The sequence below is a fragment of the Balaenoptera physalus genome (genome assembly GCF_965194825.1).
Source record: "Balaenoptera physalus genome assembly, chromosome: 14".
NCBI lineage: Eukaryota > Metazoa > Chordata > Mammalia > Artiodactyla > Balaenopteridae > Balaenoptera > Balaenoptera physalus.
Window position 1 is genome coordinate 40,759,212 of NC_138893.1, and position 27,549 is coordinate 40,786,760.

At 41.6% G+C, this 27,549-nt stretch overlaps 2 long non-coding RNA genes across 2 annotated transcripts in view; one reads left to right on the plus strand and one right to left on the minus strand.

Moving 5' to 3' along the window:
* The window catches only part of LOC309642191, a 378,428-nt gene that overhangs the window by 12,415 nt on the left and 338,464 nt on the right, over window positions 1-27,549 (plus strand). The window lies entirely within an intron of this gene.
* LOC309642188 overlaps window positions 11,728-27,549 on the minus strand; it is a 376,450-nt gene continuing 360,628 nt past the window's right edge. The window contains exon 3 of the long non-coding RNA XR_014253033.1: window positions 11,728-26,160. This is a non-coding gene — a long non-coding RNA (uncharacterized lncRNA). The remainder of the gene's footprint in view (window positions 26,161-27,549) is intronic.

Genomic DNA, 27,549 nt, shown 5'->3' on the forward strand with positions numbered 1-27,549 from the left:
CCAGTGAAGAGATGGGCTTGAGGAGATCAGGGACAGATGGAGAGAGGCGGGCTGGAGAGATGGGCTTGCTTTACGCTTGCTCAGTAGTGATGGTTTGAGTCATGTTTCCTGCTCTCAACCCAACCCCAACCCTAACCCTAACCCTAGAGAAGGTGGCTTGTCTGAGATCAAGCAACTAGTTAGTGGGAGGGCAGGTCCAGGGCCTCACCACTCACCTTCCAACTCCCAGGGCTTCTACCACACTTGGAATCAGAAGACATGGCCCATGGCTATTGCCAAAGAATAACCAGAGCTGGACAGTTGTTAAAGTGGTAAAACCAGATTTTATTGAGGAACTATTGCAATGGGGGAAGAGAGACCTCAGTATAGAGCTGGGCTCAGCTCCGAGTGCAGCATGGGCAGGTGTGGGTTTATAGCCAAGGAGCAGAGTGGGGGTCAGTGGATGGAAAATTACTAAGAGGAAACATCAGGGATAAGGGGGGATTCTGGCTAAAATGGCCTAAGCTGATTCTTGTTGAAGGAAGGCCAGGGGCATCAGACATCACCTAGGGGGTGGCGGAGGATGGGGAATTTGATCAGGCATTGAGGGTGGGGAATTCTGGCCAAACCAACCTGATAGGATTCTTACTAAAACTGGACTCTACAAGGATGGAGACGGAAGCCCATCTGGGGACCTTGTCAAGCAGAGGGCTCAAAGGAGCATAACTGAAGTTTGGTCAGGAAGAGAATCTTGGTCACTATGCAACCCACTTCTAAAAAGTCCTGTAGTCACTTACAGCTCTTCATCCAGAAGTGGGGCTCTTTTAGCCACCTCACAGGGACCTGGGGACACATAGGAGACACACACATTATTTAGATAGAAGGCTACTTAAAGGATTGATCTCTACAGTGCCTCACTGCCTCCCAGACTTCTGAAAATACTCCCTCTCCTAGGTTTCTCATCCCAGTGCCATTCCAGACTGTGGCTGCTCTTTGAGGAGAAGGTAGAGCTTGTTCACGCTGATGGTTTAGAATGGAAATGTTTGGAAATAGTCTTTGCCCTGCTGAGAAAAGGTGCCTCTCTTCAGAAAGCCAGGTGTTTATTTAACGGTGTCTCAAAGGCTCTTTTTGAAGCACCTGAAGCCTTTTGTATTATAAAGAGAAAGAACAAGAAATGCACATTTTCAGGAATCGTCTTTCAATTCTTCTGCCAGTGAGTAAGATGTTACAAGAAAACCTGGAACGATTACAGTGGACCAGCATTCCTCTGTGGTTTTCCCTGGCAGGGGTGCAAAGAAGGAACAGCAGTGTGCAACCCACGTCTGATGAGAAACAGGATCAGTCTCTGAGGTTATGGTTTCTATTTCCTTCTCGAGCTGTGAGTTAGCCAAAGACTGAAGAACTCCAACCACCATCAGTCGATACCCCTTTCAGGCAGTGACTGTTAGCTTTGAGCACTGTCTTAGGTGCAGCCAAAAGGCAGTGCAGAACAGAGTAAAGAATGCTGGGGAGAAGAGGGAGGATTCTCCTTTACTGACTCACTGGGTTCCCCTTTTCCTTTTGGCTGTTAGAGAGCTCAGAGCCAAATACGTGGCTTGGAATTGGCACTACACACAGAATTTTCGAAGGGAGCTTTTCTTATTCTTGGTCGGGGCGGGGGTGGGGGTGCTTTCAGGCTCCATATGTCCTTACCCTTGCTTTTCTTTCTAGCTTTTCTTCTAATTTATCCTGCATTTTATAACATATCCCGCTAAGCTGCCATAGATCCTCTTGGGAACAATGAGGGTATAGGTCACAACGACTGTGAGTCTGGGCTGGCTGTTCCTCCTCTGAAGCTGATGGCAAGTCGGCTGGGATCCCTTCCTGCCCTAAGATGCAAAGAGGCCATGAGTTTACGATAAAATTAGCAAGGTGGTATTAATGGAGTAGACAGCCTGAGAATACACTCACTCTCAAGAGCTGAAAAGTATGGAGTGAGCTGAGGACAAAAGAGCAAGACCAGTGTATAGACAAGACTCAAAGGATGTTAGTGCTGGAAGGGAATCTGACCATCTGAGGGTCTTCACTATTTATTTTGCAGATGAGGAAACCGAGACCCAGAGAGAAGTGTGTTGGCTAAACTCACAAAACTTGTAGTGGTGGCTCTGGACCCTAATCTAGGTTTGTGTACATGGCAGGGCCCTCCCTTTACCCTATCCCATCTTCAGTCAGCGTGGGCAGGAGGTCACTTAGCATAAGTTATGCAATGAGAGGTGATCTATATTAGCAAGAGAGAGAATTCTTTCTTTATAGATACTGCACTGATGGATGAGACTATCCCAATGAGACCAAACTGTGCTTGCCAGGGCTGATTCTGGGAGTGTCGGTGTGAAACAGACCTACAGTGTGTTAAGAGACAAGAAGAAACTGTATGAAAGAGGGGAGCTATGGGCCTTCAACACAGGAGAGAGCTCGCTATGACCCTTGGGGGGTTAGTAAGGGAAGGAAGATGAAGGAAGAAATAGGAGAAGGGTCTTCAGGACATTCATGTGGGCAGATTCTCCAGCCTTGACTGAAAGGATACCAAGAAGGAGCAGGAAATGTTTGTTTCATCCTCTGTGCTCTGACTTTGTTCTTCGTTGGTTATGTGTAAGCCTGGCGCTTTCTGAGGGGGTGAACTGAGCGTATAAGCCTTTTGACCATCTCAGGGCATAGGAACCAAGATACCCTAGGTGGCTCCCCTTTTCTCGGAGACTCTGCTGTGTGTGTGCTCCTTGCACGCACTGGCTTGGATTCTAACAGCTAATCCGGTTTGTCCATGCCGATTTGAACTCCACTACCTCCCGGTATAGTAGACCCCATTAGCTTTGGGGTCATCTGAACACGTAACGAGCATGCTTTTTATTCTATGAAAATAAAACCCATTATCTGAGAAGACTTCATAGAGAATATGAGACTTCTGGGAGCCTGAATGAAGCTGGCACAACTGATGGAGAGAAAACCTTACTTTTAGCATTAGCAATTACCACCAACCACCATGCAGAAGCGGCTTCCTGTAATTAATACATTTGGAGACAAATCCCTTGGTTCTAGTGACTTTTCAGTAGAAATGTCAGCTTTTGTCATTTTCTTCCTGATGTGCGGCATCTCTAATTACTAAGTATTTTGGGGCTGAAAACTCCAGATGCTCTTTTGGAGTACAACTTTAAAGATGATTTTGATGAGATTCCAATGTTACTTATCCCACATGATTGGCCTCTTCTTGTATAAGCTCGACGAAATTTCCAAGATGTAGTGGAAACAGAAGTCAGAGAGAGTAAAGCAGCTTGTGCTGACTGAAATCTTTATCTAGCGGCAGTAGAACTTGATAATCCCTGGTGCTGCATTGGTCCAGAGACGAGGCTTCTGGAGAATTTAAGTCATTTTTCACAACGTTTTTCTTTATTTGCATTTTTCATATTTTAAAAGCATGGGAGAGCTTTGGTATAGTTGTCAAAGATGTAACTGATCAGTTTTCAAGTAGACAGCTTTTATAGCTCCTAATGCTGCAAGCTAGTTCACTTGGAATCTACAGAATAAATGAACTAATGAAAAACATCACAATGAAGGTAGAATTTTAAGCTCACATTTTTATTTATATGGGAGATCTCATCTTTCGTCTTTGAATAGGATAATGTTATCAGCATAAATATGACCTATCAATAGGTTTGTCCTGAAAATGAAATTCCCAGTGGTAAACTGCATCCAGTAGAAGGAGGGCACTCATCCAGTTGGTTTCTAACTAGTGCCCTTTGTAGCAAGCGGGTGATTTCAGGGGATGACATGCTGGAGAAGTCCATGAGTGACTGCAGGAATGTAGGGGTGAATCAGGCCAATGCCCTTGCCTAGGGACACCTGAACAGCTGTACTTGGAAAACACCTGAGGGATGCCAACTCCTTAGGGGTTACCTTTAATTCTGCCTGAACCACAGAGAGGATTAATGCCATTGGAAATGGAAATGGTTTCATTTGATGCGTTTCTGAAGCTTTGCCTTGTTAGCATTCTGGGTGAACCTTTTAGATAAAACGCTCTTAGTGAGAAAACAGAAAAGCTGTTGTTATGCTACCTTTAAAACTTTTTCTGTTTCAATTTAGAGATTTAAAATGCCCTCATGTTTCCACCCCTTGGTTTGTTTCACTTTTATTCTTGCTGAAAGGAATAGCTGTTTAGAAGGTAAGAAATAAATCAATGGGTAATTTCTTCTCTTAAGCGTCTGACAGTTTCCTTAATGTCAATAAGAAATGTATTTTTTTAAAAAGAGATTTTGAGTATGGTTTTGCTTTTGGATTTGCTTTTGGATTTGGAGAAGGTTTTAGAAATAATTTAATCAAATTTTCATTTTTATAGATGAGCAATATGAGACTCAGAAAGGCAAAGTGTCTTTTCCAAGGTCACACGGCTAGATGGTCATGGTGCTGGGTTCACTCGTGTCCAGCCCATGAACCCATTGGCTCATGAACATTAGTCATAAATATTCATGGTTGTATAAATATTCATGGTTGTATAAATATTCATGGTTGTATAAATATTCATGGTTGTTTGTGGTCATATCCCCCCTCATACCCTCTTTGCCATTCCCTCCGCCTCCTTTACCAATTCCTGACCTTCTCGCTTCTGTTTCCATCTCTATCTGGTTCTGTGATCTCCCTGCCCCAATCTTGCCTCTGGCCTCTGATTTTGGGGCACCTTCTCTGGTCTTGGAAATTTGATACTTGCCTTCCCTCTGATCCTCAGTGCCTGTGTTGCCTCACCTAGGGGCACTCAGCTCCAATTCCAGCCCCGCAGAACCTAAGCCTAATCTAGATCTACCTGGTTGCCCAATTCCAGTGGTCGGTTCCTTCCATTACCCCACTTAATTTGGTTGGAGTACACTTAACTGGTAGCTGCTGAAGCTTTTCAGCCTACAGAAGACATTTCCCCCTTTCCCTCTCATGTTCTGGCATCCTTCATGACCTGTTATCTGTTCTTTGGAAATTTGATGAAAAGGGGCTGTGAGCAGGCCTGTTCTGAGGGAAAAATCACCTTAAGAGCTGCTAATGTGTTCATGTGTTAAAATCCTCCCTGCAAATGTACAATTTTAAAGGCCTTCTGAAAATTCCTTTATCCCAAAGAGTGATGTTGGTGATGAAAATTTCACGGAGTGGGGAAGGTTAGTGATTGAATGTGTCTGATTTGAGCCATCGGAGACACCCACCAAACTTCACACAACTCTTCCCTTATGCTTAGGAGCAATGATTGCTTTAAGTTTTGAACTTGCAGTGAGAAGACCTGGATTTGGGTCTTGCCTCTGCTCCCCACAGAGCCTCGGCCAGGTCTCTAAGCTCTTCTGAGTGTACGTCTTCACGTTTGTGAAATAGAGGTAAAGTACTTGCTTTTTGCTCTCCTGAAAGGGTGGTTGAGAAGATAAAATAGATCTAATCCCTCATCACTTGATGGCCAAGACGGTGAGCTCTTGTTTCTTCTCCTTTTCTGGCCACTCAGTCCTTCCTCTTAGTTCTCTTTTTCTACTTTTTACATATGGTGTGCTGCAATAATTGATACTCAAGAATAATGATCCTCTCCCATGGCCTTTGAGAAATTTCCTCTAGCAGATGACCATCCATTCATATTTCCAGCCCTAACTTCTCTCCTAAGCTTCATATCTTGGCTTTTTGAACTTGGACGTATTACAGGCAGGTCTAATTCAACATATCCTTGGCTGCACTTATATTGTCTCTTCCACCATCAATTTGGTGATGCCCTTATATATATGGAAACTTATTATAGAAACTGGCTCATGTGATTACAGAGACCAAGAAGTTTCACTATCTCCTGTTTGCAAGCTGGAGAAGCAGAAAAGCCAGTGGTGTAAATCAGTCTGAATCTGAAGGCCTGAGAACCAGGATTGCGGATCCTAAGGGCAGGGGAGGATGGATGTCCCAGCTTAGGCAGAGAAAGCAAATTTGCCTTTCCTCTGCATTTTTGTTCTATTCAGGCCCTCAGTGGATTCACACCCTCCCTGCAGTGGTGTGGGTGAAATTCTTTACTCAGTCTACAGATTCAAACGCTAATCTCTCCTGGAAACACCCTCAAAGACACACTCAGAAATAATATTTTACCAGCTACCTGGGTATCCCTTAGCCCAGTTAAGATGACACACAAAATTAATCATCACACAGCCCTTAATAACACTGTCTTATAATATTATGTCTCACTCTTTCTTATGGTGGATTTTAAGATCCTTGAGAGCAGTGACTTTTCTCTTCATCCTTTTTCCCCAGAACCTGACGTATATTAGGGCTCAGGAAATGTTTCCTGTCTGATGAGATAATTCATCCTATGGTGCTTTGTAAACCAGAAAGTCTATACTCTATTTAGAGATCAAAAACATTCAGAGATGTCTCTTAAATGCAAGCAAGTGAGATATCTTAGACTTTTTCTACGAGGACAAAATTAGTGTTATAGTTAAGGTTATTATTCATTTGATGAACATTTATTTGAACATGTGCTATGTGTCAAGGTCTTTCTTCCTGGCAATACAAAGATGAATGAATAACCTGTCCTCCTCTTTCTCCCACTCACTGAAATCAGATCTTGGTCAATTGGATAAATCACATTTTGGGGCTGTAAATAAAGTTTAAACATAACATAATGGTATACACCAAAATCCAACTTCCTTAAAATGTTCTCCCCCTACTTTTTGAATAATCTGAGGATGTCAGGGTCAATTAAAATGTATTACAAAGTTCATGGGCCCATGTAAACTATAGTGATTTATTGATAAAGATTTAGAGTGGGGTAGAAGCGGTACTTATGTATTAGTTCATTGACCAATCAATGTACAAAGATTCATCATAGTGTCCAGACATCACCTCTTCATGTTCAGGTCCATAAACTATTTCTTCATGTTCTTTCCTGTTAAATGAACCATTTCTGGCAAATTTCATAACTCCCACTGAGAGAAAAAGGTGGCAATGTTGTTATTACTCAAAATGCCACAGTTCTTTAGAAGCTGTTTGAATTAAGCCAGTATGCACCTTCTGACCTCTGCAACTCCCTAATGCTACTTATTTAATTTTAGTTATATCATTATTCATGATACTGCATAATCCATAATGTTGCCTGTGACAGTTGGCTTCCAGTGATTTTCTCAGATTGTTACTGTGCTTTGTTGATGACTGCAAATTAAAGTCCTACCTAGAGTATACAGGAAAATGAGAATGGTAATTCATTTTCTAGTCATGTTAAGTTCACTTTTCAGAATTATTATAAGCAGAACAACACAACTTGCAATTTTGTCTTGTCTTGAACTCTCTAGAATATCATCACTGCATTCCTAGAATGTGATCTCTTTCAACATTGACTGTGTCCCATCATGGGAAGGATAGGTGAGGGGCCATTGGTGGACTGAAAGAAGTGGTCCCATTTGTGCAAGACATGTCCATTCCTTGTCTAGCATGACTTCAGAGACCCAAGAATGTAAAGCATCACTCCATCAATCAGAGCAAGAGAGGAGTTTGAGAAAAGTCTTGGAGGCAAACTCTTCAGGGCTCGGTGTATGGCTGGCTGGGTGGTGAGGGAGAGGGAAGAGAGGGGTCCAGGAGGACCAGTGTTTAGCTTGGGTGACAGGGTTTGTTGTGCTATGGGGAGAACAATAAGAAGAACAGCTGCTAGAGGGCTTTCGACCTGTGGTATCTGAGGTGCCTGCAGGATTTTCAGTTCGTTTCTAAATCAACCTTCAAATGTAAGCTGTGGCATGTGGGGAAGGGACGGTAATTGGAGGTTCAATTCTGTGACTTCCACGGCTCCCTCAAACTAGGCTACTGCTAAGAAATTTGTTTCCTGAAAGGATTTTCTCCCCATTAAGTTCCTCAGCAAAAGACAGAAAAGGAAAAAAAAAAAAAATCTACCCCACAGTTCTTTGTAAACTCTCATCATGCTCATGTGGCTAATCCGAGATTAAGATTTTTCTTTCCTTCTATCCACCTGTGTGCATTTTTTCAAATGCTTTTTAAGAGGGAAACGTGGCACTAAAACCAAGTTAGTCCCTTAGAATTCCTCAATATTTTCATTAGCAAATGGGAAATTCTGCTTTTTGCCAGAGACAATTATTTTAATTTCCCAAAAGCATAATAATTTTGCCTGTTACATCGAGGATGGAATTCCTGGTGAAAAGGCTGAGTTCCCATCCTGCCTCCGTCGAAATGTTCCTCACTTGTTCTCAACAGATCACATAACTCAGTGTGAAAGGGAAATGGATTAGTTAGGGCTGCAAAATCATATCAAAAGAAAAATCATCTTTAAGGAAAAAAAAGATAACTACAAGACAGAAGGGTTTTACTAAAACCACATACACACATGTTTTTGCTTTCAAATAAAAGTAAAAGGAACATCTGCTATCGCAGAAGTAGAGATGGAGAATGTAAAATTTGTTAGAGTGAAAAAGATACAGGGAAAATTGAAACTCAAGGGAGGTGGGGGGATAAGAGTGTTGCCCTAGATAAACATGCATTGACCACAGTGTGGATAAGGTTCTGTGTTAGTTACCGAGGAGCAATGAGGCCATATCATGGGATAGAGTCCCCTCCCCATCAGTTGCACTTTGTCTTGGTCACAGCCATTCGCATCCCTTGTTCATATCTTTGCCTCTATTATTTTACACTTGGTTGTTTATAATTTTTATTAACTTGTAAGAGCTCTTTTTATATTAGGAATATTAAATCCTTGATAGTTGTAAATTATGTATATATATGTTTCTATATGTATAGTAAATATTCTCTGGTCTTCTAAGTTTTTACAATGTCATTTACTGACAGGAAATTTAATTTGTTATGTATGGATAGTAAAATATGACATGTCAGTATTTTTCTTTTATGACTTTTGGTGCTTTGTCACGCTGAGGAAGGTTCTGCCTATCCAAGTATTATAAAAATTATTTTTCTGTAGTATCTCCTAAGACTCTACTAGATCTCCCTTTTTCCAGTTAGCTTTTTAAATAAACTTGTTATTGAGATGTAATACACATAGAGAAAAATATACAAATCGTAAGTGTAAGCTTGAATTGTCTCTGGTTAGCATTTTTCATAAGTTTTTAAAATAATACTTTTAAAAAATGTAACAAAGTTATAAAACACATAATTTACTCATTGAAGTGTACCATTCAATGGTTTTAATACATTTATAGGGTTGTGAAACCATCGCTACAATCAATTTTAGAACAATTTTATCATCCCAAAGAGAAAGCCCTGACCCCTTAACAGTCATTCCCCATTTCCCACCAACCCCTGAGGCCCTGGCAACCACTGATCTATTTTCTGTCTCTGTAGAATTGCCTGTTCACTCCAGTTAGCTTTTTAATCCGTCTGGAATCTATTTTTATGGGTGGTGTAGAGTTGTGACTTTTTTTTCTCAAGGGGAAAAAGAATTGTCAATAATAGTCCGAGTAAACAAATGAATTACTAAACAGACCAGAGAATTATAGGAATTCAGAATCAGGAGCAACCACTCATGAGCTCATGGCCAGAGAAGGCTACGTGGGGCAGACAGAGTTGAGACATGAATGGAATTGGGAAAGATTCAAACGGGAAGGAGGGAAGAGCAGTGACGAGGCCAAAGATGCAGACAAAGCCACCAGGAGCTCAGAATAAGGCAAGGAGTCCAGTCTCTCGGAAGCAGTTAATATGTGTAAGAAATAATTACCTGGAAGGTTGGAAAAGGTAGCTTGGGCCCAGGCTGTTCAAGCCCTTAAACACTAGTCTGAGAATTTTACGTTACATTAAAGAGCTGCGTTAGCATACAGTATTTGTTTTTCTCTTTCTGACTTACTTCACTCTGTATGACAGACTCTGATTCACTTTGTTATACAGCAGAAACTAACAAAACATTGTAAAGCAATTATACTCCAATAAAGATGTTAAAAATAAATAAAAATAAATAAAAATAATTTATATAAAAAAAAGAACATTGTGAAGGTTTTTGTGATAGGAGTGAAGCAGTGGACGGACCAGAGAATATGAAGTTTTGAACTTTCTCTGTACAGATGAGGAATCAGCAGTAGCCTCTCCTGATCCCCTTGCCTCTCTTTGTGGGGCCCTTGGTGGTTGAGAAACCTTCTTCACTGAATCTGTATCCCTTTGTTCTTCATTTGTATTTGGGGGAGAGGGAGGACATGCTGTGTCTGGCTCTGTGATTCAGGGGTTTCTGGCCTAGGAGGTAAGTTGTATAGTGAATGGCAGACTCAGGAACTAAGAGTAACAGCTGACATTTGTCGAGTGCTGATTCTGTGCCAGGTCCTGTTGTAAACACTGTACATGTCCAGTTGCATCCTTTCATCAGTTCTAAGAGATAGTTGCTATGGTAATCAGCCCCTTCTACAAATGAGGGAACCAAGGTCCAGCCATTCAGTGACTTGTCCACAGTCCCACAGCCATAAGGGAGAAACCAGGATAGGAACCCAGCGGCATCTCTTTCTCTTTCTCTCTCCCTCTGGCAGAAGCAGCCAGGAAGGAGCTGAGGCTTGCCAAAAGCCAGGTGAGTGAGTCTATAAGTGGATTCCCCAGCTCCAGTCAAGCCTGGAAGGGACTGGAGACCCAGACAGCAGCCCAGCTGGCCTGCAGACTGGGAGACACCCTGAGTTAGAACCACCCCACTAAATCGCTGCTGTACTTCTGACCCTCTGAAACTGTGTGAGATAAGAAATCTGATTGTTTCAACCTGTTACATTTGGGGGATAATTTTTTACACAGCAATAGGTAACTAATTCAGGCATACCTCATTTTACTGTGCTTCAAATACATTGCCTCTTTTACATATTACAGGTTTGTGGCAGCGCTGCGTCGTCAAGTGAGCCTATCGGCTCACTCCATTTTTCCAACAACATTTGCTTACTTTGCATCTCTGTGTCACATTTTGGTAATTCTCGCAATGTTCCACACTTTTTCGTTATTATATTTGTATGGTGATTTATGATCAATGATCTTTGATGTTACTATCACAGAAATACTATGAAGGCTCATTGAAGGCTCAGGTGATGGTTAGCATTTTTTAGCAATAAATTATTTTTCTAATTACAGTATGTACATTGTTTTTTTAGACATAATGCTATTGAACATTATGTGCTATTGCACATAATGCTATTGTAGTTGAAAGGCTACAGTGTGGTGTAAACGTAACTTTTATATGCACTGGGAAACCAAAAAATTTGTGTGACTCTCTAAGATATTTATTTCTGTGGTCTGGAACTGAATCTGTACTGTCTCCAAGGTATGCCTGTACAGCCCCCGAAAATTGCTTAAATAAAGGGAAATTTAATATATCAGGGGACTCTAAGAACTTAATATCAGGAAATAGGTGGGCCTCCCCAGAAGTAGAAAGTTGTCACTCTGCAATGTCAGTCAGCCACTCTCTCTGGCTTTTTGGTGTAGTCTGGCCTCATGTGTCTGCTGCGTTCAGTTTCCTGTCTCTCATTGTGTATACTGATTTCTCTCTGCTCTTGTTTGTGTGTGGTGTGGGGTTACTGTGGGCTATAGCTACCCTGACTCCTTGTGTTCATACTCCATGCCTGAAACATTCTCTGGACAAAATCTAATCAGCCCAGCTTGAGTCCGATTGTCTATCGTGGCAATCAGTTGTGACCACGGGCCAGGTCCCATAGCACTGAGGGTTTCCTTTGCCCAGGCTGAGAAATGGGCAGATTATACTAGACATTGCATGACAGGTAAATTGATTACCATTTTCCCAATCCACTAACACGTTCATTATTAACAACAATGAAATAAATTAGGACATTAATTTCAGTCTTTTTTAAAAGGCAGAATCCCCTTAAGAGGTAAATAGTTGCCCTTGATTTATCTGATTGCTCAGTTTATTTTCTCATTTTCAGCATTCATGAAGGAGGAATACACCTGCAATTTTATGCACCAATTACTATGTTGGATAATGCCGCTGTCAAAGGGAACTGGTTTCCTGGGGGAGGAGCCCCATTTCTGTGTTGGTGCTTAATTTAGCAAAATATGAAGAAGTTAGTAAAAAGTTCATGTCTTGGAAGGCAAAATAACACAGCCGACAGAGCAAGGGTATTACGGTCAGATGGACCTAAATCTTCACCCTGATTTTTATAACGGAGTGATGATGGACCTCTTTGAGCCTCAGTCTCTTTTCAGTAAAATGGACATAATCATTATCTTACAGGTTCTTGTGAGAAGTAGATGCATTGTCACACGTAACATGCCTAACACAGTTCCTGACACATATTAGGAGCTCAATAAAAACTAGGTCATTTCTATGTTTGACAAACATTTTTCAGTCAAAAATAAGATATATAGATCTATTTAAGTATCCATTGCATCCATGGGGAAATGGTAAGAGTATTCAATGCCTGCTATTTTTGCCTTCAAGATTTAGAGTTGGTTTTGAGAAGAATAAGTGAGACACATGTTCCACCTCCAGCTCGGTAATTAATTTTTGTGATTCTATGAAATAGCAGGTCAGGTTGGAACACCTCCCATTGGAGAGCTGTGCCCTGGGCCAGACACAGTGAGATGGCATGGGCAAGGAGACTTGGGGCTGAGTAAGTCCCAGCTAGGACATGAAGGCCTTTCCTCCAGTTGCTTATCTAAATGCAAATTCTACTTGTCCTTCTAGGGGACTTTTAACTGCCACCTCTAGCATAAGCCCTCACAGCTTCTCCCCAGTGTGCCCTTCCTCCTCTGGTGGTTACATTTCCTCCATGTCTCTGTGGCATTTTCATTCAACACATGTCTAGCCCCTACTGTGTGTCAGGCACAGCTGGCTATTGAGGCAATGGTGATGAGCTGGAGTGGCCAGCTTCCGGCTCTCGTACACACCCAGTTGCTGGCATTCTCACTCTCATTCCCCCGGACTGCTGGAGGGCACCTTTTGTCAGTTGCCCCTGCAGGTTCTCCTCCAGATCCTTGCTCCTGGTGCCAAAAAGAAGTGGTTCTCTAGGACTTCTTTCTGCTTTTCTTTGCAGGCAATTGCATGGCACCAGCAATAAAGGTTTAGAAGGGAACTTGCTATATTATAGTAAAAAAATATAAAGGTTTTGGGGTCAGCTTGAATCCTAGCCTGAGCACATCTTAACTGTAAAAATTTGGGCATTTTAGTGAATCTTTATAATTCAGTGTCCTCATTTGTAAAAGGAGATGATTATCCCTACCTTGACAGATAATTGTAAGACTTAGGAATCATAGCACAGAGCTGATAACGAGTAAGCGTTCAATAATTATCACTAGTAGATTTCACTTTATTTAGTCAGGTCATTTTATTTAGCCAGATATTTACTGACAGCTGACTTTGTCCCACCCCAGGCCATGTTTTAGACACGAAAGGTACAGCAATGAACAAAGAAGGCACAGTCCCTGGTCATATAGAGTTTATATCCTAAGTGCTGGGAGACAGACAATAAACAAATCTATGTCAGGTGGAGGTATGCACAAGGAAGGAAGAAAGAAAAAAGGCAGTATGGAATCAGGGAGAAAGGAAAGAGATAGAGTTGGTAATTTATAGAGAGCTCTCAGGGAAGGCCTCTCAGACAGGCTAGCATTTGAACAAATGCTGGAATGAACTGAAGGAGTAACCCAGGTACTTGTAGATTATATCAGTTTCAAGGATAAGTGCCAAGACACTGGAATGGAAACATGCTTGGAGTTTGAGGAAGGTAGTGGGGCCAGGGTGGAGTGGGAGAGAGCAGACGTGGAGGTGGGAAGAGGGGGAAAAGGGGAGAAGGGGAGGGAGATGGAGAGCTGGTAGGGGACCATTATCAACCAGAGCCTGTAGAAGAAAAACCAATCCAGACTCAGGAGAGACTTATTCAAAAGGAATATTACAAAGCAGAAAGGGACAATGGCAGTAGGGAAATTGTTGTGACCATAAAAACTACAAGTGTCTCAAATTAGGCAAAAAGGGGTTTTCTGTTCTAGAGGAGTACCCAAGGCTACAGGGAGCCAGGTGTGGGTGAGTGGGAGCAAAGGACGTTGTGATCAGAGAATGTGACCCCGAGGCCAGCCTATTCTCTGGGGGTGGGGCGAGGGGCGGGCTGTGTCCTAATTCATGTTGAGGGTGGACCAGAGTTCAGAGGCCTGGAGGAGTGAGGGAATCAGAACCAAACCTTGGTTAATAAGCATTCTTGCTCTGATCAGTGGAGATACGCAGTTCATTTAGTTATTTATGAGGCAAAGAATAGAAATTTGGAGGGTTTGTGCCTGTCTTTGCCATAGGTAAACAGGGACAGGGGGCCACCCATGAGTCTTTTCTAAGTCACAGGGGAAGGGCCGTTCTCTGAAGTAAGCTGATTTCTGGAACACAAAGGGCCATTTCTTAATTTTCACTGTTTTGTAGGATCACAGGGCTGAGGTAAAATTCAACGTTGTCAGGCCGTTAGACTTTTTTTCTGAGTGAGAGATGAAGTGAAGGCCATGTGACTCATCAAAGCATGACCTGTGGTTTTGGAGTTTTCAGCCTAAAAGACTCCACTCAAATAGTGCCCTTCTGTCACTCCTGGGTCCCCAGTCTCTGGCTCCTCTTCCTGCCAGCCTGTGACGCTCACTCCACTAGGGTAACCAAGAAACTTCACATCACCAGAGTCAGACTGTACGTTGATCAACCTGTGTCACTGCAAGATTTGGGAGCACCTTGCAGAGGACCTAACACTTTGCCTGCTGTCCGTTCAGTTACCGAAATGCTGTAAAATGAGCGTGTATTCTGATTTACCTTAGAATCTACCCAGACTCTTTCCCCAAATAATCACATAGTCTACCAAATTCAAACTCTGGTGCATTAATACGAGGAAGCATGACCAATGGGAAAAGCCACAATAGAAAGCTTTCCTTGCCATGCTTGAAGTCTTAAGAGATCAGTAGACTATATATGTCCAGTGGGCCAAACTATGGCAACGAGTGTTTTCGTAAATTCCGTTTTTTTGGAATGCAGTCACACCCATTTATTTATGCCTTGTCTCCCAGCTGTTTTCACCCTACAATGGCAACGTTGAGCAGCTCTACCGCCTGCAAAGCCTAAAATATTTACTGTCTGTCTGGTTACAGAAATAAGTCAGCTGACTCCTGTTTTAAGAGTTGGCTGTTGCTTGCAGGCATTGTATAGTAGTAGGAAGCACTTTATTATAGAAATGTCAAGGGGCTCCTTCTTATCTAGATTAACATCACCAGAGACTATAATCATCTCCTCCTCCTGAGGCAGAGGATGCTTTAAGAATTGCTTACATCGTGCAGTGTCAGCCTGGCTTCTACCTGCTTAGCTTCTACCTAATTTCACGTTTCTTGGTGAGCCCTGATCTTTTCTTAGGATTTTGGACCCCTCTCCTTCTTTCCCCTGAGCTCCCTCTCAGTGGAAGCACTGTGAGTCTTCTGTGTATCTCTGGCACCCCACAGGTGGTGCTGGTTTTGGGGGGCATTATCATGGATTTATTTTGCAGAATAAGACTTCCTTGTTGAAGGTCTTTCTTGCCTACTTTACTGTCACCTAACCCAGTCATCATGTATGAAATTCTTTCTGCAACTTACTGAAACATCTAGGTCGTCTTGGTTTTCATTTTGTTTACAATTATAAATGCAAGGTATAAATTTTATAGAAAAAATTTAAAATACAGGAAGGTATTTAAAAGAGAAAAATGTACTAATATTTTGGCATATCTTATTGCCATCCTTTTTCTTAGATATTAAAAAAATTGGTATCCCAGTGAAGATGTGATTGTATAGTCCTTTCTATTTTGATATTTTAAGCACTGTTCCATATTAAATATTTTGGTAAAATAATTTTTAGTAAACATATGCAATTCTATTTTATGGATATGCTAAAATTTATTAATTATGATATTCAGCAGATTTCTCCTTTTTTGCTATAATAAATGACCCCATAATTAATATTTATACATAAATCTCTGCCTTCATTTATGTTATTTCTTCAGAATAAGATCCTAGAAATAGAATTACTTGGTCAAATAGTAGGAATCTTGCTAGCCCTCTTTATATTTATTGCCTAATTGCCTTCCTGAAAGTATATTTCAATTTATACTTCCTTAACCCTTATGATTTTTCACATCTGCTAATAGATTTTAAAATGTTATTTTGTTTTAATTCACATTTATTTGAACTGATAATATTGATCATCTGTTTATGTGCTAGGTACTCATTTCTATTCCACTTGTTATATTTCCACTATAATTTGTTTCTCATTCCTTAAAGTCAAGGGGACCAGGTTCCAAGACTGGCTCAAACATTTTCCATCTGTGTAACCCTGGGAAGTAACTTTGTCTTTCCAAGTCTGTTTTCTCATCACTAAAATGGAAATAGTTATATGTATGTCACAATCTTGTCCTGACGATGAAGAGTGCCATGCACCACGCCTGGCATATGTGGGTGCTTGAAAACTGGCATGGGGATTGTGAGGCTTGAGAGAGGCAGACTGATCCTGTATTTAGATTTTCTCATGTCTTTGGTCAATTTAAGGCTGTACACACCAGCTCTGCAGGCTCTGGTCAGCCTTGGCTATAAGTGGAACTCTCTGATCTAAACACCTTGCAGCAAGCAAGTTTGTCACTCTGAGGTATCCTTACCTGTGTCACCATCTCCCCAAGCCTCCTTGCCACATTCTGGCAGAGCTTCCACCCCTTCCCCAATAATTTGAGAGACTGCCGAGGTGAGGACATGGCAGCCTGCCCTGCTGCTGCCCTCTCTGTTCTTGCCTGGTTCAAGCATCACCGTTGGTATCTGTCACTGCACCTTATTCTCCTATCTCCCTGCTCCCTGGTGATTGTAGCTCTTCTTCCTTATTCTCCAAAGCATCCCTACCACAAGGCTGTTGTGTAATAAGATTTAACATAGGGAAATGGAAAGAGAGATCTCGGTACTTATAAGCACACAAAATAACTTAAAATATAATAGATGTCATTAAAACTTCCTGGTCCATCCTTGGTCCCAGGGAATTTCTCCTCTATTGTCTTTCTGTTTGATCCGTGACCTTTCAAGTTGTTAACAGATTCCTTTTATTTTCTTCTACAGCAGGTTTCTTAAAATTGGCCCTATTGCCATTTTGGGTGGGATAAGTCCTTGTTGTGGAGCCAACCTGTGTACTGTAGGATGTTTGGCAACATCCCTGGCTTCTACCCGCCAGATGCCAGTTGTACCTCTCCCTCCGGTTGTGACAACTAAAAATGTCTCCAACTACTGCCAAATGCCCCCTGAGAGTCAAACCACACCTTGTTGAGAATCACTGTTCTAGAGTTATCTTCCCTTCGTCCCTCTTTTTTTTTTTTTTTTTTTTTTTATCATTCTTGGGTCCCTAGACTCCTTAGTCCCTCAAGCACCAAGAGAAGACTCAAAAAATTCTTCATACATCATTACATAGAGCAATTTAATGTCTAACCTTGATCTCATATTTGGCTCCTGCCGTGACTTTGTAGGTCTAAGGAAACTTCACTGAAGTGTTTATTTTGACTAAACACAAAAGCCATCTGTTGAGCCTTTATTCTTAGCAAAGAATGTGTAGCCTTCAAAATTATAGTTCTTTCTTTTATTTGTCCTAGATCAAATTAATGATGAAAGGTCCTTATCTACCCTGCCAAGGTCATGGATGTGTTTGTGTGTGTGTTTCTATTCTTCCTCCTCCTTCTTCTAGATATTAAATGGATGGGTTGACTTAGAGGTTTCTGAGGGTTTTCCAGTAACGCTGTGCTCTAACTGAAATTCAGATTCTGGTTTGGATATTCGCTATTTTCAGGAACATTTACTAAGCATATGAAAGTCTCCCATACCTAAAATCCCACCCTTTTATAATCTGTCTATTTCCTCTTCTGAAAGCTCCAGCTCCATTCCATATACTTCCGCTAAAGGTCTCTGTGGGTCTTCCTTCCACGGGCCCTGCAGCAGAGAAAGGTGTCAGTAGTTTCCCTGCTTGGGACCCTGTAATGCATTTCTCCACGCACATTTCTGTGTTCGGTTAATGTATTTCTGTGGCAGGAATGATGAAAAATTTAAAGTCCTGAGCTTTAAAAAGTGTATTTTCAGAGTCAGTTACAGGAAAGAGAGGGAAGCTGGACCAGTAATCAGAGTTGCAGGATGCTTCCTCACAATGGGCAGCCTCTTTCCTTTGTCCTGTCTGAGTTTCGGCCGCTGCCGCAGGGCTGCCTCTGCAGTTCCCTGGGGGAGAACTTGTAGCAACTGAATACACGGCAGGATCTGGGTGACACTTTCTAATTCACTTGTAGTTGTTCCTTTCCTCACTTTCACACAATTATTCCTACTTAGAGAGCTTTCTCTTACATCATTGTCATTCCATTTTTTAGAAAGTGAATCTGTGCATTATGGACGCCATTCTGCCATCTTCCCCCGGATGCACTTAGAAGCAACAGGCTCTCTAACAGTGGGGGTGGTGCTATTTAGGAGATGCTGTATTTCGTGAGCTGTCTGTGCCAAAGCACTCCTCCCCATTCCACCCAGAGGTTCTTGTGGGGCCCGAGGCACTCACGTAGCTTTTGTTCTTCTTTCCTTTTCTATAAAAATGCAGGCAAATGTAACTTCCTTTTCTTTGCTGAACAGCAAGTAGGAGGAAGGTGATGTTTGTAAAGTCAGAGAATTGAGGGTGGTTGAAATAGCAGTGCTTTCTTTATATTACTACTGTAGCTTCTTAAGATTAATTATGCCTGTGCTGGGTGCCCCCTGCTGTGCTACACTCTTAGTATGCACTATTTCATTTATCCCTGTAACACTCTATCAAATTGGTTCTGTTATTCTTATCCTTATCTTATAGATGAGGAAACTGAGGCTTAAGAAAATGTCTCATACCTACAGTGAACTACTCTTCAGCAAAAATAAGGGGCAGACTTCTGACATTTGCTATGCCATGGATGATGGATGAACCTCAAAAACATTATGTTAAATAAAAGAGGTCAGGCATAAGAGACCTCATATTGTGTGATTCCATTTATGTGAGGTGTCCAGAAAGGGCAAGTTTATAGAGGCAGAAAATAGATTTACTTATAGAGACAGAAAATAGTGGTTGCCTGGAGCCGAGAATGGGAATGGGGATTAACTGTAAGTGAGAATGCAGGTTCTTACTGGAGAGATGACAACGTTCTAGAACCGATTTATGGTGAAGGCTGTACCATTTGGTAAAGTTACTAAGTCACTGACTTGTGCCCTTGAAATGTGTGAATTTATGGTATGTACACTATAATTCAATAAAATTGTTAAAAACGAAATCGTAAAAAGAAGGGAGGGAGGGAGGAAGTAGGAAAGGAGGAAAGGAGAAGGAAAAGAAGTGTCACAGGAAGGAGAAAAACCCACATCTGAACCCAGGTCTGTCTGTTTCCAGAAGCTCTGGTCTTAACCACTGTACTTCATTGTTTCTCTTGTTCTATCTTCTTTCTTCCTTTTCCGGTCCCCTTTCCGTTTTCTTTCTTTCTCCTACACTTAAAGGTAGGCTACCTTCTGTCCACCTTGAACCTTTTCCCAGGCTGACTCTGTGTGCCATGACACTGGAACGCATTTTTAATGAGGTCTGAGTAGGCAGTCCCATTTTGCCTTATTATGCTGGACTTCTTGACTCGGTGCCTCTGAATTACGTTTTGCTGTGGTTCTAGCAGGCTCTCATTCCCTGGACCTGCAGATATGTTGTGCTTCTCAGGTTTGTCCTTTGGCAATCTCTGAGATGTGGGTGTGCTCTTGTTTTCTGCCTCCATCTGCCCTTGGCTATTCTGCACAACCAGGACCAAATGAGGCCTCAGCAGTCATGGCCAGTGCCTCTGTGTGGCTGGCCCAGGGCTTCTAGAGAGAGGCTAGGCATTCACTAATTCATCCCCATTGTTAACTCTCACTCCTCTTTACATTTTCCATTTTCCTTCAGTGGAGCCTATACGAATTTCTTTCCACTGGATTACAGACTAAGCTAGACAAATGCAGATTTCAGGATAAGAAGTTTGGTCACAAAGTCCAATTCTTCTTTAAAGATCAAGTTACTGAGGTTGAAGTATATTTAATCTGGTACCCAAAATAATGAGAGAAACTAAAATATTGAACACTCTTCAGGGGTCCTAAAGATTCTCCATTCTATTAGTCAGGAATCATCTTGTTTTGAACGACCAGAAACTCAACCTGTAAACAAGCTTAAGCATAAAAGGAAATTTATTGGCTCACAGAATCGAAAGGTCCTGAAGCAGATGCTTCAGGAATGGCTGCATCTAGGGGCTTGAATACTGTTGTTGTGGCTGGTCTCCTTCTGTGCTCTGCTTTCCTTGATGTTGCCTTTATTCAAATATAGGCATTTCCTTCATGGTTGAAAGAAGTCAGAAATTTGTTACTCAGCATTTAAAGGAAGTTTGAAATATTTTGAGGTCAAAATTTCAGTCTTTTGACATACATTTCCCTTTTTATTGGCAATTCCTAAGCACAGAATCTTAAAACAGAAAGGGGTCTCAGGCATTACTGAGTCTAATCCCCTCAGAAGATCTAGATGCAGAGACGATATCAACTGCTCAGAGTAATGGTTCAAATCGGTAGCAGACCCCAGGACTCTTTATTTTGCCGATATTTGCTTCTGATGGCCAATGTGGGCAACAGATATGCTCATGTTAGAGCATAAGAAAATGTGCACTGGTTCTGACAGCATCTGATTTTAGTTCTTTAAACTGAGCTAAGACTAAATCAGTATGTGAGCATCAAAAATAGACATGTGTGTGAGCTTTAAAGCTGCCACATGGAACTGAGTCTGGTCCCCGGAATCTGGTCGCCGAGAGTGGGTTCAGTCACCTTTGGAGACATTCATCATGTCAGCCTTCGACGCCGGAGCTCAGCTTTGAAAAGACTTCTGGTTTTGCCAACACTGTAACTGATTCTCAGGTAACACCCTCAGACTGAAGAGCATTTGTGGCAAGTGGCTGATGGCCTGAGCAGATGTGATGTTCCCTGATGTGATGGCAATTGTCAACCTGTTCCATGTGACAGATGACAAGTCACATTTCATACAGAGAAAGGAGCAAGCTGAGTCGTGTGGCATTCACTATTAGCGCCAGTGATCAAACTGTATTTGTAACATTGATTTTTGACGGCACTTTTTATTATTTTTATCTCTGAACTATCCACTTCTAAAGGGAGAGTGTGTCCACCCGCCATATCTTCATTTGTCAAGCCCTTCCTAGGAAATTTGAAAGGATTTTTCTTCTTCAGTAGTGGGGGAATCCTGATAAATTTTCAAAACTGTCGGATATAGATCTTCAATAGGCCAACTTTAATTTTGTGTGTCTTGGAGACAGCGTTTATCTTCTATACCACCAGTATTGCATTTGGACTTATTGTTGGTCTTTCCTGCAAATCCACAAGGTCAAATTGAAGTGAGGTGAGATGAGGGAGTCTGGTTTTGTTAGCAGTATGTATGATGACAGTAATTTCCTGATCGGCATAGAGCGGTGCTGCAGGACATACCAGGCATGTATTATCAAACTGATTCTCCTCTTAGAATGCATGCACCTGGGCTTTGGAAAAAGTCCCTTTGATTCTCCTTCACCCTGGCCCCTCTGAATTTTATTGGTTGCATAACAGACAAGCTCCAGCAAGACTATTTTCTCTAAGCAGTATTTGCAATAATGAAAGTAGAATTGGTACTTGATTTTTTATTTTTTTTTAACGTGCAGGTCCATTTTAGTTATTCCATTTACTAGCTATTTAAGCGATATAGTGATGTTACTTTTTACTATGGCTAAAATTAAGGCTTGCAAACCCCAATATCCTACATTCTTTTCTCTTAGCTAAGATGATTTTCTTTCCTATGGAATGGTCTTTTCTCTGTTGGCTTCTGTCTCAGAGGCCAGTGCATCTGGAAGGTACAGAATACAGTCTGCCAGTGAATTGGGCTATGACTGGCTTGTTTTGGACTTTTATTTTTGGGCTTTGTAATCTACCATGATAGTTGAATACAGGATATAATGGAAAGATTTCCCTGATGTCTTGTGGGGACTGAATTTCCAGATGGTTCACAAGTTCACTGCTCCTCCATGAAGGCTACTGGGCTTGGCCTGTTGCCAAGTGGAGCCAGAAGTTGGGAACATATCTGATGAAAGTGTGTCTCAAAAAAAAAAAAAAAAAAAAAAAAGAGCTGTGGTACTTGGAGAATGAGTGGTGCATCCAGTTTTGCTCGCTAAGCAGGTGGCCGTGGCCCAGTGCCTGGCTCTCAGCAGTGCTGACGTGGAGAGGGCTAGAAGCACAGCCAGCCTGCTCCCAGCATGCTCCCTGCTCCTTTGTTTATCCAGCAAAGGAGATTCTTTTGGAGGTCTCAGAACCAACAGCAAATTGCTGGTGTATGGCCTGTTGACATGCTAATAAGCTTTGCGCTGTTTAATACCGTGTGCTGAAAGGGGGCTCTTTGAAGTAATAACCTTTTAAAATTAATAGTGCTATCCCCCAGTGGAAATTGTTTTCTTAGAAGTGTCACTCTTCGCTTTTATTTAAATGATACTGCACTTTTAATGATAAAAGGCACAAAGCTCAAAGCCAAAAAAAAAAGAAAAGAATAAAACAATTTTTAAGAAAAGTTGTGACCAGCTTAAAGAGACTTTTCTCCATTGAGGTGAAAGCTTTTCCAGGAATCTGGAAAGATGTAATTTGGAAGAAGAGTGGGGTTCCTGGTGAAGAGCTCCCTAGAGAACCCTCATCTGAGCAGGATCCCCAGGGGTCCTGCGAGATAAGAAGAAGAGCCTGCCTCTTGGGGGTGGTGTGAACTCGTGCTAGATGGACAAGGGTCTGTGTGTTACCAGGGGACTTGCGGAGTACCCCCAAAGGGCTGCAGAAGCTGTTCCACTTGTCTCTAAGTTCCCCCTGGGCTTCCGTCTTAGGGTGTGCATGGCCAAGTCCTAAGTTAATGAATAGGTTCTCTTAAAAAGGTGGTGAGACATAAGTCAGGAGGGTTTTTTTTTCCTTTATTTTATTGAAATATAGTTGATTTACAATGTTGTGTTAATTTCTGCTGTATGCCAAAGTGATTCAGTTATACATATGTACACGTTCTTTATCATATTCTTTTCCATTATGGTTTATCACAGGATATTGAATATAGTTCCCTGTGCTATACAGTAGGACCTTGTTGTTTATCCATCCTATATGTACTAGTTTGCATCTGCTAATCCCAGATTCCCAATCCATCCCTCCCCCCCACCCCACCCACCTTGGCAACCACAAGTCTGTTCTCTGTGTCTGTGAGTCTGTTTTGTAGATAAGTTCGTTTGTGTCATACTTTAGATTCCACATGTAAGAGATATAATATGGTATTTGTCTTTCTCTTTAAATCAGGGTTTTTAAACCAAGTCTTTTGGTGTTTGTTTTTTACTCAAAATGCCATTAGATATCAATTAGCTATTCCTTGTCCTGTTTCTTCAGCCCTTGGCCGATAAGTGGATAACTACTAGTCCTTAGTTATTTCTGGCATCTGAGTAGAACCAGTGACCCATCCTGTCTTAGGAAGGATGACGGAAAGAGATTCATCCAAAATCGAGCTCTGTGGATATGACCTGGCTGCTGTCCCTTCCCCTTAAGGTGACAGGCTACTCTTTTAATAGGAGATGAACAACCAGGATGATATTTGGGGCATAAAGAGGTAGATTTTCTCGATACTCTAATAGGAATATTTCTGAGCGCAATCATAAGTATTCTGTTGATCTAGAGAGATATAAAGAGCAAAGGACACCTCATACTTTTGTTCCTTGCCCTCGTTGTTACATACATAAGCCATTTCTTGGGAGGGAAATGGCCCCAGCCCTGAGAAGCCGTGCTCTCCCGGAGGTCATTATAAAATATGTGTGTTCTTCAGCTGAGGGCAGGACATTTAAATGGCAGTTGACTAAGATGGATCAGCCTGTCTCCAGGTTCAACGTCTCTGACGTAGAACATCTGGAAGCTGGGATTTTCAGCTTTTTAAAAATATGAAGAGCAAATGCTTGATACTTGCACTTGATGAATTTAGTTCCTTTTTTTTTTTTTCTGTAGCCCAATCCTATGGCTTCTCATCTGCTTCCAAACTACGCAACTTTGCCCCTCAGCAATTGTTGCATAAGCTCGCCTCCTCCTTGCTTCCGATCCCTTCCTTCTTTGAATGGCATCCTTCTCTAAAGCTGTCTGAATTCCGTCTTGCTTCATTGGAGGTTTACCCCCTTTCTCTTTAATTCTTCTGAGTAGGGAGGGATTTGGTATTGAGTTTAGAAAGAAATTAACTGCTTTGGAAACATGAAGGACAACAAAATCCACCTAAAAAAGGGAAATAATGAATTTGATCTGTTCACTGCTACCTGCCCATAACTCTAGTTTGTAATCTCAGATCTCCTGTGATGGGACCATCTCTCTCGTACATCTACCCCTGGGGTCTAGCACAGTGCCTAGAGCATAGTAGACACTCACGTTTGGTATATGAAAAATGAGTTTTCAGTGGAGTGAAGGTAGCTGACCTATGATAGTGAACAGTTCCTAAATCTCTAGCTGCCCTACCAAGACCAAGCAAAACTGAGTGAGTGAGGCATATGGTCCTGGCTGGGAAGGAGATCACTTATGTATTAACTACAAATGAGACCATCCAAAACTTAGTGCCTTAACACAATGATTATTGAGATGATGATTCAGAGGGTTGAAAGTTCAAGTTGGCCTCAGCTGGGCAGGTTGTACGGTCTTGGCTGAAACCCCTCCTGTGCTTAGTTTCCTTTGCTGCAGATCAGGTCAGTGGCTCTACTTCTGGGGGTTGGCTGGATGTCAAAAGGGAGAGGGGATGAAGGGGTCATATGTCTCTCATCCTCCATCACACTTGCCTGTTCGTATGGTAGCAGCAGGGTTCTGAGGGAGAGTGGGTGCTATAGTCTGAATGTTTGTGTCCCCCGCAGAATTCATATGTTGAAGTCCTAACCCCCCAATGTGATGGTATGAGGAGGTGGGAGCATTTGGTAGGTGATTAGGTCAGGAGGGCAGAGTCTCCATGAATGGTATCAGTGCCCTTACAAAAGAGACCCCCTAAGAGCACTTTTTCCCCTTCTGCCATGTGAGGACCCATTGAGAAGGGGGTCATCCATGAACCAGGAAGTGAGCTCTCACCAGACACTGAATCTTCTGGCACCTTGAGCTCAGAATTCCCAGCTTCCAGAACTGTGAGAAATAAGTGGTAGTAGTTTGAGCCGCCTAGCTGGTGGTTTCGTTACAGCAACCCAAATGGACTGAGACAGTGGGGAATGTACAGGTCTCTTAAGGCTTAGGCTCAGAACAGGCAACTGTATCGCTTCCAGCACATTCTATTAGCCATCCCAGATTCTAAGGATGGAGAAAGACACTTCCTCGTGATGGGACTAGCTGCAAACTTATATTGCACAGGGATGTGGATATACAAAGGGAAATAATTATGATTAGTCTTTAAAAACAGCTTTATTGAAGTATAATTAACATAACAACAAACAGCCCATATTGAAAATGTACAATTTGATATGTTCTGACGTTTCCATATGCCTGTGAAACCATCCTCATAATCAAGATTAGGGACATACCTGTCACCCTGAAAAGTTTCCTATGTCCCTTGGTAATCCTTCCCTCCTCTACCTTCCCCCAGCCAGGTGACCACTGATCTGCTTTTGATTAGTTTGCGTTTTCTAGAATTTTACATAAATGGAACCTTACTCGTTTTTGCCTGCCTTTCTCCCTTAGCATATTTTGAGTTTTATCCATTTTGAATCATTTATGCACAGTGTATCCCTTTTTATTTGTGAGTATTCATTTGTGTATGTGTGACAGTTCATCCAGCTATCACCTGTTGATGGATTGGGGTTGTTTCTAATTTTTGGCCAGTACACATGAAGCTGCTATGAATATTCATGTATAAGTCTCTGTATGGAGATATACTTTCATTTCTCTTGGGTAAATACCTAGGAGTGGAATGACTGAATCATAAAGTAGTTCTACATTTAAGTTTTTTAAGAAACTGCCACACTGTTTTCCAAAGCGGCTGCACCATTTTACATTTCCACCAGCAGGGTGTGAAGGTTCTAGTTCTCTAAGTCATGACTGTACCTTGGAATTGGTAACTTTTAAAATTTGAGCTACTCTGATAGGTGTGCACAGGTACCTCACTGAGGTTTTAATTTGAATTTCCCTAATAATTAATAAATGAGCATCTTTTCATGTGCTTATTTGCCACTGGTGTATCTTTTTTTTTTTTTAACATCTTTATTGAAGTATAATTGCTTTACAATGGTGTGTTAGTTTCTGCTTTAAAACAAAGTGAATCAGTTATACATATACATATGTTCCCATATCTCTTCCCTCTTCCGTCTCCCTCCCTCCCACCCTCCCTATCCCACCCCTCTAGGTGGTCACAAAGCACTGAGCTGATCTCCCTGTGCTATGCGGCTGCTTCCCACTAGCTATCTATTTTACGTTTGGTAGTGTATATATATGTCCATGACACTCTCTCACCCTGTCACATCTCACCCCTCCCCCTCCCCATATCCTCAAGTCCATTCTTTAGTAGGTCTGTGTCTTTATTCCCATCTTGCCACTAGGTTCTTCATGACCTTTTTTTTTTTTTTTTCCCTTAGATTCCATATATATGTGTTAGCATACTGTATTTGTTTTTCTCTTTCTGACTTACTTCACTCTGTATGACAGACTCTAACTCCATCCACCTCATTACAAATACCTCCATTTCATTTCTTCTTATGGCTGAGTAATATTCCATTGTATATATGTGCCACATCTTCTTTATCCATTCATCCGATGATGGGCACTTTGGTTGCTTCCATGTCCTGGCTATTGTAAATAGAGCTGCAATGAACATTTTGGTACATGACTTTTTGAATTATGGTTTTCTCAGGGTATATGCCCAGTAGTGGGATTGCTGGGTCGTATGGTAGTTCTATTTTTAGTTTTTTAAGGAACCTCCATACTGTTCTCCATAGTGGTTGTATCAATTTACATTCCCATCAACAGTGCAAGAGGGTTCCCTTTTCTCCACACCCTCTCCAGCATTTATTGTTTCTAGATTTTTTGATGATGGCCATTCTGACCGGTGTGAGATGATACCTCATTGTAGTTTTGATTTGCATTTCTCTAATGATTAAGGATGTTGAGCATTCTTTCATGTGTCTGTTGGCCATCTGTATATCTTCTTTGGAGAAATGTCTATTTAGGTCTTCTGCCCATTTTTGGATTGGGTTGTTTGTTTTTTTGTTATTGAGCTGCATGAGCTGCTTGTAAATCTTGGAGATTAATCCTTTGTCAGTTGCTTCATTTGCAAATATTTTCTCCCATTCTGAGTGTTGTCTTTTCATCTTATTTATGGATTCCTTTGCTGTGCAAAAGCTTTTAAGTTTCATTAGGTCCCATTTGTTTATTTGTGTTTTTATTTCCATTTCTCTAGGAGCTGGGTCAAAAAGGATCTTGCTGCGATTTATGTCATAGAGTGTTCTGCCTATGTTTTCCTCTAAGAGTTTGATAGTGTCTGGCTTTACACTTAGGTCTTTAATCCATTTTGAGTTTATTTTTGTGTATGGTGTCAGGGAGTGTTCTAATTTCATACTTTTACAT